This window comes from Bacillus rossius, chromosome 1, assembly GCF_032445375.1.
Source record: "Bacillus rossius redtenbacheri isolate Brsri chromosome 1, Brsri_v3, whole genome shotgun sequence".
Lineage (NCBI taxonomy): Eukaryota > Metazoa > Arthropoda > Insecta > Phasmatodea > Bacillidae > Bacillus > Bacillus rossius.
In genome coordinates, this window is record NC_086330.1 from 316,357,856 (window position 1) to 316,373,564 (window position 15,709).

Consider the following 15,709-nt stretch of genomic DNA (forward strand, 5'->3'; position numbering starts at 1 on the left):
AATTTCCTCAGTATTTTACTGTTTCTTAGACATATGTAGTAAGAATACTATTTAAGTATGGGAAGTTTCCCAAACAATTAATTGTATAAGTTAGTAACTTTCGTAGCATATTTAAGGATGTTATCAAAAAATATCCCCACGCATCCTTTGGAAGTACTCAGCGACTTTTTGTAAGTTCAAGCTCAAAAAAAAAAAAAAATCAGTAACCGATTAAAGAAAATCCTCAAATAATTTAAAACTATTTCTCTTCGTAAATTTAAGGAAAACATTTTAAACAGAGTGGAACCAGGACAGTATTCGTCGTCCAAATCGTTTCACCCTTATCTTGGTAGGCGCCCCGCGTCACTCCTTCTATAGAGCATCCCACTCTTAGATTGCAGTGTGGAAGTAAATGGGCGCATTCTCTCTCTCTCTATCACACGCCGATTGCCGTTAGCACTGTCCTTGTTTCTTCGTGCGTTGTTGCCAAATATCAAACGAAATTTAAAATTTTAATTTTTGGACCAAGCTTTTTTTCATATTCTATAGAATCAAAATACGCATCAGGCAATGCTTATTTTGAATACTTAATATTTTAAGTGTCCGAAAAAATTAAAAAACATAACTTATTCGCTGCGAACTGTTTTGAAGTATTCCGATATGTTTCACATCAAAAAAAGAAAACCTACTTGTGTATTTCATTCAGATTTTTTTTATTAGTAAATTAATGCCTTAGGACACCACCGAACAAATGTTAAGACAAAAACTGTACAGGTTTCACTTAAATATTTTTTTTAATATATTGAAATGCATATTCTCACAAACTGACACATCAAAAAGTTGACCCGCGGAAAACGTTTTTTCTGTTAAAGATTGATGGGGGACGAAAGCGAGAAAAATGTTCACAATGAATTGAATTAGTTTTTAAAATCAGCCCCATCTCAATTGCTTCTACAGTTTCCGTGGAAATAGCTGTTAAAGATGTGTCTTATCAGTACAAGAGCGCGCGCTGCCATCGTAAGAGGAAACAGGGTCGTGTGTTTAGATAAGTGGGGTTCTGTCCTACAAGCAATTTCAAATACATGGCTTCCTTAGTCAACAAAAAATATTATAATCGATTCTTGAACATAATATGTAAAATGTATGAAATAAATACGAAGGAATTCAATAGCGATCATGGTACAAAATTTTGAATTATTTTTCTATCCTTCTCAACACCAAGCATCTTATCAAACATTGTTTTAGACAAAGTTTTGGAAAATAATTATGATATTATTACAAACAATTTAAACAGATTTGATAAGGTGTCTACTAAGGCAGTTACGTTTTTTTTGTCCGGTGAAAATTTTTTTCGAACCTATGCAGTTATGGCTGGTCGTATCAAAAATGTATTTAGAAAACATTTTTCGGCATAAGGTAATCCGAGTCATCATACGTTAAAACGGATTCGATATTATTCATATTATGGGAGTTGTTGCGATTTTTCTGTTTTTCAAAAAATCTTCCCCATTTCGAACCAATTGTTCGGATTTTTCCCATAACTTACTCGACCGAGAATTTCCATTACCGTATTTTATTTATCATTTTGGACATGACTTGTCCAAAAATACGGCATTTATCGGGCCCATGAAAATGTGATAAATATATATAATTATATATATAAATATATGATTTTTAGAACAGAAAAGAAAACTATAAGAAATTTTAGTCTGCAATAGGTAGTTTTTATTTGAAATTTACATAAAAGTGGCACTATTACAAATTTATATGTGTAATAGTATAAAATATTATAAATTACGATATGATTTCTTAAAATGCTTCTTGTTCGATCCAAATTTCAAAGACACGCATCTCCTGAAATTCGTAATATGTTAGAGATTTGGCAACAGCGCGCGCCATAAGCCGTGTACTTCAATCTAAGAGTGGGACGGGCTATAGATGCTTCACGGACAAAAGTACTTATATCGATTTCTCCTTGTGATGCGTAAGTTAGAGTACGAATCAAACATGATAGTTGCAAAGCGGCAAACGCAGGGTTATCGGGCAAGCGATTGCTTGCAGTTATTATTAGAATTTGTAAATACGTGGCCATTATAAATGTGTTTATATTTATCAGTCTCGGGTCGTCTTTGGTCAGGCACGTTGCTGCCTGACTAAAAGATTATGTAGGCCCAGGTCGTTGAAACACGTATTTGCCATAATTTTCAAAATATAACAGTATCAGGCAACGCCGCTTTCTGACTCGGGCTAGGCAGTCAACTCGAGTGAATGTTGCAGCAGGCTTGGTTCTCACACGGACGGAAACCAGTCCGGGCGAATAACGGTGATCCGAGCGACTCGCGGAACAAGTGAGCGCCGACTCCAGTCCGCTCTGACATTTAGGAACCGTATGAATTCATTCTATTGGTAACGGCATCCATAAAATAAAGGAATGAAAAAATAACTTGTTTCGTTTTCTCCGTGGGGTCCGGACCTCTCCTTCCAGGATTAAAAAAAAAGCTAAGACAGAATAAGAAAATCATATCAAATTATCTACTTATATACTTTTTATAAGGAATATTGTAATACTTATTGGGTTACAATAATGTATTTAGTCCCCATTATAGCCCGACATACTTCATACAAAGAAGCGGCAGGAATTGTTTTTTTCAAGTAGATTATATTTAATTCCGGTTTGCTCACGTTTTAATGAAAGCATGAATTTCATACAAACTGGACATGCGTGTTTCATGTATTTAATAACGTATGTATATGTAAATTTATGATTTGTTTTAAATAAATCATCAAATAATTGAATAATTAACAACGTATTAAAACCAATTTGAAAAAAATGTTCAGTTTCTTCAAGCAAAATCATTATTAAATTTGTTCTTGTAAAGATTGGAGTTTCTAAAAGTTTTTTAATTCACTGAGATTTTATTTAAGTGTGACAGTAAACATTTTGATTTTCTTAGTGTTTTGAGAAAATTTTGGCGAAACATTACCGAAAATTAAAAATGCCTTAAGCTAAGTTCCATGCAATTTCAAACTAACACGAAAAATATAGTTTAATTTGTAACACAAATTTGCCATAAACACAGTATTACATTCATTACAGCTATTATAAAATTTTGCACAACACATGACTGCTACTAATTTATTAAAATGTCCGTAAAGTCGCTTAGTTTCACAAACTTGTTTTTCGTTAATGACTTGTCTTGTAATAGAAACGACACACTAGTGTAAATGAGTTTGGGGCCTGTAAAAAGGGGGGGGGGGGGGGGGGGGCGTAAACCCTCATGAATGCGTGTTTGTAAACGACTTGCGTACCTGTATGCGGGTAGTGGGAATTATATAATCCAGTAGTTATGCCTTCTTGATGTGGATGTTTGAATTCATGGTTTTGACTTTTTTTCAAGGTACATTTTCTGTATAGCATTTATGTAATCAAAAATATCTGTATGACAAAAATACATAAACAAACCTTATTTATTACTGTATTACACACCACAGACAAATCAAAGTTAACTTCAACGCCAAACAAACACATTTTGTAAAAATATAATCGTATGCCTGAACTTATTATTAGTGTTCTGTTTTTCTATGAACTCAGCTTGCTTACGCTACATCCCGCTAAAAACTGATGAGCACTGGAGTGGGCGAGTGGCAGAATACCCACAGTTCTCTATAAAGTGGATAATGATCGGACGTAACCGATCACGTCTTCACAGAATGAAGTACGGCTGAACCGAGATAGGACGTGGGTTGCAAAGCACCCTGGTTAAACACGAACACGCCGTCTGCCAATAGCACGACGTATCAGCGGCACGCGCCGACGAATCACAGTTTCACTACGATATATCACTCCGTCCCTCGTGTAACAGATTCAGGCTTGCATTAGTTACACAACTGACACAGCTAAGACCATTTCGGAACTGCCTTGTTAATAGTCAAGAGCCCGTGGGAGATCGACCTTCACCCATCTGAAAACCAGATGAGACCTATTTTTTATGAAATATTTTTGATCTATAAACACGCCTATGATAGCTTGCCTATCGAAAAGTGTTCATGGCTATTTTTAGTAAAATTAATTTTAATCAATTTTTTTTCATCACATTCACTCTTATGATAGCCAAACAAATTTAGTCTCAACAGATAGTTTTTAACACAGAGAATATGCCTTGGTAGGCTTGCCCATTGATTTTTGTTCATAGATATTGGGCAAGCAGGTATGAACAGGTAAGTCAATTTAGATAACTTCACCGATATGATAACCAATAAAATTTCGTATCAGAAGAAAGATAATTTAATTACAAAAATAACAGTATAGGCTTGACTGCAAAAAACAGTTCATAGAATATTATAGCCATGCTTTAAAGTTTTGAAATCGGAGCGATTAAATATGTGCGAGAAAGAAAGTAGATTGTCCGAAGTCCGTGTGATGGAACAGACGCAACGTAGCAGCTCCACTATTATAAACTTTGTAACAACCTCAGAATTATTTGATGAGGTTTGTTTTAAATATTCATTTTAGTGACGAGAGGAAGACAGGATGCTGGAAGCTCACAGCGGAGTCGGGGAACACAGGTGCGGGGTAAGCTTCACGTGAATCAGTATTTTACATAATTACATGTCGTACAGCACAGACTGGGGTACCACTAAATGAAACGTCTTTATTGAAATACGTCTCCTGGGAGAACTCGCGTGTGCTTTATCTGGACTTCACGGAAAAGAGAGTTCTGTAGGGATTCTTGAGTGTGCCGTTACTACCCACGCAGTCTAACCTAAATATGGGGTGATGCCGCGGGTTCAAAAATGAGTCGCACAAAGGGCGTGCGGGACGAGACGCAAATAACGCCTCCATGCTGCCTAGACTGACGGCGGGAGTGCGTTGCTTGGTTGTTTAGTCTAGAGCCAACAAACGAAGGGCAGGGAGGAGGGAAACGGAACCTATTCGCGGGCGATGTTTTGCGGCGGCGCACGGACTCGCGACGAGGAATGCTGCGTGACGCTCGCGCGGGCTGTTGTTCCCGGGAGGAAGGAAGCAGTGGGATTGGCAGTGCAGGCAGGCGCGTGGCACACGATGGAGCTGAAGAAAGTTCGCGCGGGATCTGCCCGGGCACACACGCCGTGTGCAGAGCTTCAGGCGAAGAGTGGGGTCTGTTTATGAAAAACGTTTAAGAATACGCCGATGTCGGATGAGTAAGTTCTGTGTCCGGATTTAGTTTCTAAACTGTATTTTTTTTAAAGAGTTATAACTGCTAAAACGCGTGTATTAAGAATCATTTTTAAGGCATGAAACTCCAGGTATAAAATTTGGAAAGCACTGAAGGAACTTGCAATTACACCTTTCGCCGCCATCTAATCTAATCTCATAGTTGTCCAATGCGCGACAAGAAGACTGCACGCCAGTCCACAGCCGATACAGCACTCGGAAGCACCAGCGAGCGTCGCACTATCATCCTGCATCCACAGATGCACCCATGACTATGCTGTCCCCTTAACTGTAAACGTGTAATGCTTAGCAATTATTAGTCACTGAAAAAAGCGAATTATTAATATACGATTCAAGGAAACTATATTGTTAAAATAAAAGGCTCGCGGTGGTAGAGTGGTCAGATCACTCACCTCCCACCAATGTGGTCCGGCTTCCATTTCAGGATTTTTCGTAGGAGGGAAACGTGGTGGACATTGCCGTGAGCCGACGTGTTTCCTCGCGTTAACTACCGTTACGTTCACCAATGCAATGCGTCACTCCTTCGTTTTACCGTGTAACCCTTCGTTCGTCTCTAGTAAGCTCCTTTAATATAAATCCGTGATCCCGCCAACAGTACTCCGATTGACTTCAAGTTCTTGGCGTGGGGTCGGGTCCCACCTCGGCAATGGTTATTTCTAGGACTAGTTTGTAAGCTGTTCCCAATCAGCCGCACATCAACAACCTCTAAAATAGAAATAAATAACTGCTCATCTTGATTACCAGACAGCTCCCATCTGCTTCTTCCTATACGCCACAGCAGAGCAGGTGGTATAAGTGAAATGGCACACACGTGTTAGACCGTCTCCAGCACTAAACGGAAGTTCAAATAATCGCTGGGGGATAAGAGACATCGGACCCCGACCTTTTGCCGAACACGAACAAATTTCGAATTTTCCCAAAGAGAAAGCTAAAACTAAGTTGCGGTCTCTGCTTTCTCAGATTAAATAGTGTAGTTTCGAGAGAATGGGCTGTTGCCATCAAAAGAATATCCTGTATTGTGACCACTGATTCCTATACAATTTCTTGCGGAGCCTTTGACCATTGTCTCGTTTCACTGACGTGATGACTTAGCGATATCACGGCCGCTGAAAACCTCAATTTCTCACCCACAATTAAAATAATTAACACGCAAATCGACCAATTTTCTTATATTCTTAATGTAACGTGAATGAACAAGGCCTAATTGTAATCAATACTGTCACGAACGCAGAAGACAAGGGCGTGACGCGTGCCAGGTACCCGGGCGCCTGGCGGACCTGCGAGGGCACTGACGTCACGCGCGCGTGCAGTTGCGGCTTAGCCACCCATTCCCCCGCTCTATCCAACCCTAAGCGGCTAGGGAATTCCGCGGTCCACCGCGTGAAGTGGCGTGAGGTGGCTTCGCTGTTCTGGATGTTTCGGGCGTCGGGTCGCCCCGGGATGACGCGACATATCGCAGCCGCTCCCCTCCATTCTGGAAAGATGGCCCACTTATATAAAAGGGCGACGCCGGCCTTCGCGGCAGTTCCGTGTGAGTTCCGAGTTCGGAGAGTTCCAGCAGGCGAGAGAGTGCAGTACGTGTTCGGCGGGCGGCGCAGAGCGAAGCGACGGGACCGTGCGAGTAGGGTTACCAGACACTGATAATAAAAAAGGAGGACATTTCACTAAAAAGGAGGACAACATATTTTTTTAAAAAGCCATGAATTAATTACAATGGAGTACGATATTTTACAATGTTTCGGCATTTAATACAGTTTCAGTATAAAGAATCAAACAAACTACGCATATACAGCATAATAAAAACACGTTTTTTTTTATGTGATAACTATTTTGAATACAATGGATTATGTAAATAACCAAGAACATCAATCCAATACAAAAAAACACACGTTCAAAAAGTGAATAACCCAGTATAAACATACTATATCCAAAACGCAACATAATATTACATATACCACACAAAATAACATATCTTCTTGTGTATAACAAATGAATGTTATAGTCTGTTGCAGGAACACCAATAAGCTTAATATTTACATAATTAGCAGACAAATGCATTTAATATTTTTCAAATGAACTAATTTTGGTTTAAGATTTTAGGGTTCTTAAGCAGATATGAGTAAAAGTTTTCGCAGGTTGTTTCTTTAAAGTTGTAAACTACTGTGGTGATGGATTTGACAGTTTCTGGTAGAAGTCGGTTTCTCTCCTTTGCCCACTGACTGCTTATCATGGAAAAAATTATTTCAACCGACGCATTGTGTCCTGGTGTAGAGAAAAAAAATTCACATATTTTCAAAAGTTCTGAGAATTTGTCTGAATTAGCGCATGCACTAAAAAATGTTTTCCATATCACATCCAAACTCCCATCAAAGAAACTTTCATCTTGTTCCTTGAGGAATGCTGTCAAATGACAGTACTGATCAAAAAGTCGACCATCATCGACAGCAATACCCTTGTTCTTCAAATATGTAATGCTTGGTAACAAATCGTCGAATTCAATATTTCGTCTGTATTTCAAGGACATCCACTTGAAACACTGAAATTCTTCTAAATATGTTGTCCATTTTTCTAAATAGTTTATGCATGCTTCATACAGAATCTGACATTCACCTAAAAAATCAGAACAGTGTTCTTCCGTACACAATCCGGCTTGTTTGCAATTAATTATCAGTTCTCTCACTTTCAAAGGAACAAAGGTGTGACGGTGCCTTTCTTTGAGGCAATGAAGTGTTGCCTCCAGATGGTTCACAACTTCCAAAATACAATTCCTTTCCTTTTCAATAGCCTGTATTTTTGAATCGAAAACAGACATAAGAGAGTGCAGAAACCACAAGTAAATTTCTAAAATTCATCTTCAAAAAATTTCTTGATTATGTATGGTGGCTGTGGTTGACTAAGAAAGTAGGATTACAAAGCTGGAAATAATTTAAGTATTCGCTCAATAGCTGGGAAAAGACTTAACCAACGATTTTTACTGTGTGATAACAGTTGTTGATAATATAGATCAACTGAGTCGCAGAATTCCTTGAAAGATTCTGTGCGAACTGTATACACGGAAAAATAATTGAAAATTTTCATGACTATTGATTCAATATCATATTTAAGCAAGTCTGTACCATAAGTCTGTACCATGCTGTAACGTATTATATGTGCTGGGGAACCAACTCCTACGATGTCTCTACCGAGCCTGATTTTTAGAAATGAATACACATTTTGTCCCTCTTTTCTGTTCAGCTCACCAAAGTTAGCGTTTGCATTGTCTCCAGAATACGCAACACATTTCGAGGCAAGGCCATCTTTTTCTAAGGTCATCAAAATAAAATGTGTTATAGTATCTGACTGTTCGTTTTCTAGGGTTTGTATTTCAATTACCTTGGTTTTTGTCCCGCCTTCTTTCCAGTCAAAATATTGAATAAGAATGGGAAATATCTTCATTGATCCATGGTTGCTGGCGTCTGTAGCGACACCAAAACATGAAATACTTCCCAATGTCTCAACAACAATGTCGATTGCATGAGGAGCAATGACTTTTCGAATAATTGCTTCGGCTTTAGTTCTAGCACAATAAATATTTTTTGCAGTTTTAGAGTCTCCAAAAACTTTTCTGTTCAAGCTAGACGATTGACTTAAAAGAATGGTGGTGCTTAATGGTGTGAAACGCCAATGCTCCTTCTGCGGCGCTTACATTACTGTTTACTTCATTTACAAAATAAGAACTTACTGTTGTAGTTGATGAAGAGCTGCGAACAATTTTCCTGTGTTTCTCACTACACACGTGGCGTTCCAAGTCTGAAGAACCTTTATTCGCTACCGAAACGTAACAGTCGCACAACACACACTTAGCTTCATGTTCAGTTCTTCCACAAACAAAATTTGGGAATTTAGTTTTTAAAGTGTCACTAAATCTACACTTTCTTTTAGACATTGTTTCACACTACTACAAGTTAGCGCCGCATTAATGCATAAACAATTAGAAAATTATGTGGCTTTTACAAACGCAGAAACGACTTGTGGACTTGTGGTTGTTACACCACAGAATTCATCGATTTAACACAAACTAAACATAGAAAAGTAAAACTAAGCATGCGCTGTGTCCTGCGTGAACGCGGAGCTGGCCGTTCATAGTTCATCCTCCTTCCATATATAATTATTTACAATAAACTTGCAACACACAACACGTGCTTCTGCATGTGCTGCTACCTGTCAAGCTGTCATAGAACTACTTACTAGTGGGGTGACTCTGCGGACAGCGCATTAGCGCGCACCGCGCGCTTTACTCAGAGTGTAACTGCAGGAATTATCTCACTTCATAAAAAAGCCGGACATTTTGGAGAATTAAGGAAAATCCGGCCGGACGCAAAAAAATACATAAAAAGGAGGACATGTCCTCCTTTTGCCGGACGTCTGGTAACCCTACGTGCGAGTGCAACTGAGTGGCGCGAGACAGTGTGTGCAGACAGGTACGAGCTAAGGGGCGAACCACTGTTGAGCCTGGCTCCAGTGACGAGTGTGACCTGTAGACTGGACAGTTATTCTGTGGCCAATAAACAGACATTTTAAGTGCGAGTGATTCGTGGACGGACATTAAGTGTGGTAATTAAATTACTAATGTAAATTTTAGTAGTAAATAAAACTTTATAAAAATTAATTGGGCTATCCTCACGAACCGGTTTTTCCCACTCGTAACAATACAAATCCCGAGTCGTCTTCCAACATTGCGTCTGTAGACTCTCCGACGTGGGCGCCGTATCGCAACTAATTCTAGCCAATTCTAACTTATAAATAAAAAAAAAATGATCAGAGGTAGTAAATACGAACGATTCACAATCCAACAACTCAACGCTATGGAGCGAGGTGGTTTGATAATAAAACTCTGGACTCTGCATTCCGAAGGCTCCGGGTTTGAATCCTGATCTTAACCTCCATTGTTTCTAAGGCAAATGCTGAAACTGTTCCTCGCTAAAACTTGCGGCTAACAGTGCCTTACTTAGATGCATTTTCGTGAAAACGCGACGCCATTGACGTTTATGTATGCGTGGGAAGAAGTTTCCTAGGCGCCACTACTGACCGCTTGACACAACAAGTTTGACAGCGGTTTGATCAACAAGGAAAAGCGTACTTGTCTAATATATACGTGGAACGTGATAAATATACAGTTCGGAAGTATGATATTCACACCATAGTCATACCCACGTGCCGTTATGGGAGTTCGAGGAGAATACAGTCCCGAAACTTAGCTCCGCACACACAGAAACAAGAGTAGCTTCAAGGCGCACAAGCCAATAATTTACACACACTATAGAGTCACCTTTCACGACCAAACAATCCAAATTAGCTATGCGGCGTGTTTTTTTTTTTCAAAGAACTGCTTGCGAAATTGCTATAGCTAAAACATTACGAAAGCCAAATGACAGCTTAACTGGTAACTGTTACAAAAACCGCCGGTTGCGAAACACAAATTTTATTAAACAGCAGAATTCGTATGCTTTGAAAACTATTTATCTTAGCCTTTTTAGTTTCCTGTACGTAAGCGTCTTTACATTGCATAGCGAGTTTTCCGCCATGTCCGCAATTAGTTTATTTCTTGAAATATTTAAACAAACTGGTTAATATTTTTTTTTCTTTCAGAAAATCGAAATGAAGGGTTTCCTATAACCCTTGTTCTAAGGACTGCTCCACCGAGTTCCCGAACATCCGTGTGATTTGCGGGAGTGTGGTTGAATTGTGTGAAACCATAACTGTTATGGTCGTTACATCCTTATACGTAGCTACATCTCTAAGAGACAAGACAATATTATCTCCTGCTGGATGAGTTTTGTATAATATAAATTATGAAGCAACAATAAACTTAAAAATCATCTGTTTGCTACATTGTTTTAAGAACAATGTTACCGTTAACGACTTACATCTCTTCTTTTATCCACCAAACGCATTCTGTTTCCTGTCCATTTTCCTCCACATGCACAAATATGCATATATGTATATATGTAATAAATACACACACACACACACACAAAAGTGGCCAGCAAAACCGACAATCAGAATACCCCGACTTTTCTTTGACTTTTCCACGTATTTTATGTTTCACTGACCAACACATGTAATATTTTTTATAATGAAAACATAGTACAAATTTCTGTTCTATCGCGACAATTTAGCATTGCAACAAAGACTCTAACCAAATACAATATGCATGACCCAGTTAAAGTATTAGCGATACAAGAGGAGTTTTTGTCTAACCATTTACTTAACAATTAATTGACCTAACATACAGGTACTTTCTTGAGCATTCCTGATTTTATAAGACATTCAAAATTCCCTGAAAATTATATGTTCTGCTTGTTTTTTTTCTGTTACTGAACACCTAGATATAACTAAATGTAAACACACACTCTATAAAAAAAGTGAAAATTTCTGGTTGCACTCTTAGGCTGGTATTATACTATGAATTTCTGCCCCAACGGTAAAAAAATTTCAGGGTTTTTTGTCTGAATGTTTTTTCGACCACTTTTCTGAGTGTGCACAATGCAATTCTCTAAAATATGCATTAAATGCATCAAAATCGACTATGTAAACAACTGATCTAGAAGAAATCATCGAGTATCAACTGTCAACCGCAGTGTGACACCAGCCTTAGTGTCAGTATCTCTTGCAATGACGCCTCTCGTAGAGCAGTCTCTTCTGACGGTGGTTATACCGCGACTATAGTGTGCATTTACTCTCTGTTTCCAACGTACGAGTTCTGCCATTAGCTCTGCTCTTGTTTCGGTATGCTCTGTTGCCAGGTGTACGCCAGAGAGTGTAAAAGTTTTAGACACAACTTTGTCTCAAGACACTGCCTCAACACTGCTCACTCGTCCGCCGCATAGCACATACATTAATGGAATACATTTTTTTAACAGTGACTGACAGCTACAAATAGTTTCTCCTGCAAAATAACAATTGGTTTGCAGCATTGAATTTTTTTTTTTTTTTAGATGGCAGAACGACTACAGCCGTAATAATATTGTAAAATACACTATTGTATGGTCTTGGAAAAATGTACAAATAGTATAACCGGAAAAATTATCAAAACTTATAATTAACGATGGTACACAATGTAAGACTGTTAACGGGCGAGGTAAGGAAAGCGCAGCCGCCGAGTCACGCCGGACAACACACAGCTCGAGGCGCCGCGGCGACCCCGGAGTTGCGCAAGGCGCTCGCGGAACACCGCGCGGCGGAGAAAGGCAGAGACAGCGGAGTGTTGACAGTTCCGGAGCACAAACACAGCTGCCGACTCACCGCGGCATGCGCTCCTGCGAGCTGGTCCTCTGGCACGGCCCGCGGCTCTTACCTGCAACAAGGAAAATGGAAAGTCACTGTCTCACTGTCCCACACTCTCCCACGGAAATTTTTGCACACAAAACTGAACTGGTCTGTTACTGGAGACAGAGAATGTTACGGGTCAATGTATTTTTCAAAATACTACAGATCATTCTTACTGCCTGGGTTAGTAGGAGAGTCTCTAACAAAAGTCCAGCTGTTTTGAAGCGGATATCTGACGTCTAACAGTGAAGCATGTTCGCTGGCCTGGCAACTAGCAGACAAAACTGCCTCACCCTTCCACCGCGGCCTCACCGATCGCGGACCAGCATCAAGAAAGAAACTTGCAAACATGAACACAGTATGTTGAAGACTATCAGTCGGTCGAAATATTCCACAAAACGAAACTGTCTCTATAAATAAACAATATGATTCCCCTCACTCATAACTTCAATACTTGTATTTATTGACTACAATAGATCAAAATTCTGTGATTGTTCCCTGCCTGATAGCCGAGCAAGGCGTCACTTACGACTCCAGTTGACGTGCTAGTCTGCCCGGTTACCACAGGATGCTAGGAGGTCGATAATTTTGCGGGAACTGGATATTTCGAATTCTATTTACAGATAGCATGTAAACTGACTTTTTTTTTACTCCTTACTATTCTACAAAGAGAAGCTTTTTTTGTTTGAATAGTAATCACGCCGAAACGACACAATCGGAAGGAGCTAATATATATACTCTAAACTGATATTAAAAAGTTGACTATATTTTATAAATATGTGGAACATTTTAAATAGATCTCCGAAATTAAATCATAAACACTGCAACTTACCCAACACTGAAGTCTGTCAAACGCGCATCAAAAAAGTAGTAACAAAATTAAAATCTAGACCGTAATGATGTGTTGTGACAGCTAGCAATCAAATCAACACGAGTTGACAGTTCTGCATGACTGTGTGCATGATGGTAGTTTTAGATGCAGTGGTTTTTGGCAAAAAGACAATTCAATTTTACTTTAGAACACTAACGCGTCCTGTAACGTTTACAGGTTTTACTAGGTATTATTATTTCCTATTCTGAAGTTTTTAAAACAGAAAAGGAACTATTGCACGCGAAGTTTCTGCGATGCAGGCTTCTACACTCACAGTTAAAGGAAATCTTCAATACATGTCTTTGACATCTCGCGTTATAACTAGGGATTGAAAAATTTAGCGGCTCAAATTAGATTTATATTGGAGTATTGACTGGCTGCTGACTTTAAGGTGTTTTGAAGATTCGAACTTTCTTTGGTCTCTGGTTTACCATTGACTCGTAGCCGCTAGAAACTGTTATATTGCTCTGGTCTAATTGCAAAGTCGTACAAAATTACGCATGCTTGGAGTTTAGAGTTTAAGCTGTTGGCAGAACAATTAGCGAAGTTATCTTCTTCCTGTCTCTCCGCCGGGCTGTTTGCATGCACGAACAAAGGTCCTCGTTCATGAGCTGCCGTGTTCGCCAGGCTCGTGGTGCTGTTGGGCCCTACACGCGACACTCGGTCCCCGGTCGTCAACACCGCCCAAGAGTGAGCTCATGTGGCACACGTCACTCTGGAGGTCCTTACATCCACTGCGCATGATCGTGCGACGTAAGCTTAAGTATTTACAATATTTACTTTTTACCTACGTAATTAAGGAATATCGATTTTTTTATCCTTTCCGTAATTTATTTTATTTAAGAACGATTTCTAAGATTTTAACTTGATAAATCCCTTGAACTTGTTGATATTCCACACATATTTTCAACAGACCTCGTGTAATATTATGGAGTTAAAGGCGCGCAAGCCTTCGTAATTATCATAACTTTTTTACACCCATGATATTACACTAAGTGAATATCTGTGGCAGAACAACAAATTCAAGGGAAGTATCGAGTTAAAATATTAGAAATAACCCCTAAAATAAGTATATTTGCGGGGGGGGGGGGGGGGGGGGGGAAGAATTATTCAAGATGGCGTGTGAGACTAAGCCAGTAAGGTTAGTAATTTGCTGGTCTTGACGGTTGAAGAGACTAAGCCTGCTACCGAATAGTATGTTTTTAACGAAACTAAATTACATTACACATTTTCTGTGACCTTTCTCTGAGCTTATCATTTATAGTGAAGCTCCCACGTAACAACAAAACACAGCTGGATACGTTAATGGAAAAACAAGCGCACGGAAGTCACGCGAATATCTATTGTTACGATTTACCTGCGGGTTCGTAAGGATAGCCCAATTAAAGATTTTTATTTCACACACACAGTTTTATTTATTACCACTACTTTTCACTTACAAATAATCTTCTAAGATGGCAAATAATTAACTACACTTAAAGAAATGTCAATTCCTCAGTCACCACTCGTTTCACACACCTCGCTGGGCCGCTCTTCCGGCGCAACTCTGACCGCAGCACCCCTCGTGGGTCTCCGTCGCGGGACTCCGTCGCTGCACTCCGCCGCCGCCGTCACACCCTTCGCCGAGATCCCACACGACGACTCGCTCGTAACTTCACTCGGGGCTCTGCCGCGCCCGCGACTCTATCGCCCGGAAACTCCACCGCGGGAAAACTCCCGACTCCACTGAACTCTCTCACTCCCTGCCCTGGAACCTTCGTCCAAGGACTTCGCCACTCTGCCGCACCTGCGGCACTATCGCCCGGAAACTCCGCCGCGGGCGAACTCCCCACTGAGACTCCTGCCCTGGAACCTTCGTCCAAGGACTTCGCCACTCTGCCGCACCTGCGGCACTATCGCCCGGAAACTCCGCCGCGGGCGAACTCCCCACTGAGACTCCTGCCCTGGAACCTTCGTCCAAGGACTTCGCCACTCTGCCGCACCTGCGGCACTATCGCCCGGAAACTCCGCCGCGGGAGAACTCCCCACTGAACTCTCCGAACTCAGACTCTGACTCTCTAAGGTCGGCCCAACCTCCTTATATAGCCCTTGGGTTCCCGTCCAGAACAATCGGGCATGTCTCCGAGATATCGCGCGACCTTCGCCGTCGAAATGCCCAGAAACGCGTCGTGAGTCCTCAAAGGACGCGGCGGCTGCTCAAAGAACACCGATGAACGCAACAAGCATCGTGTTCCCACAAAACGCGCCGATAAACATGTGAGAGTCCTTTTATGCCGCATTGCGGCCTCTTTTAAGTAACTCAATCTGAGGCAGGTGCGCGCTGCGAAGATCAGGAT

General features: G+C 40.4%; 1 protein-coding gene across 1 annotated transcript in view; it reads right to left on the reverse strand.

Annotated features, from left to right (window-relative positions):
* LOC134527943 (dystonin) overlaps positions 1-15,709 on the reverse strand; it is a 667,118-nt gene that overhangs the window by 501,914 nt on the left and 149,495 nt on the right. The gene's annotated exons all lie outside the window — the stretch shown is intronic.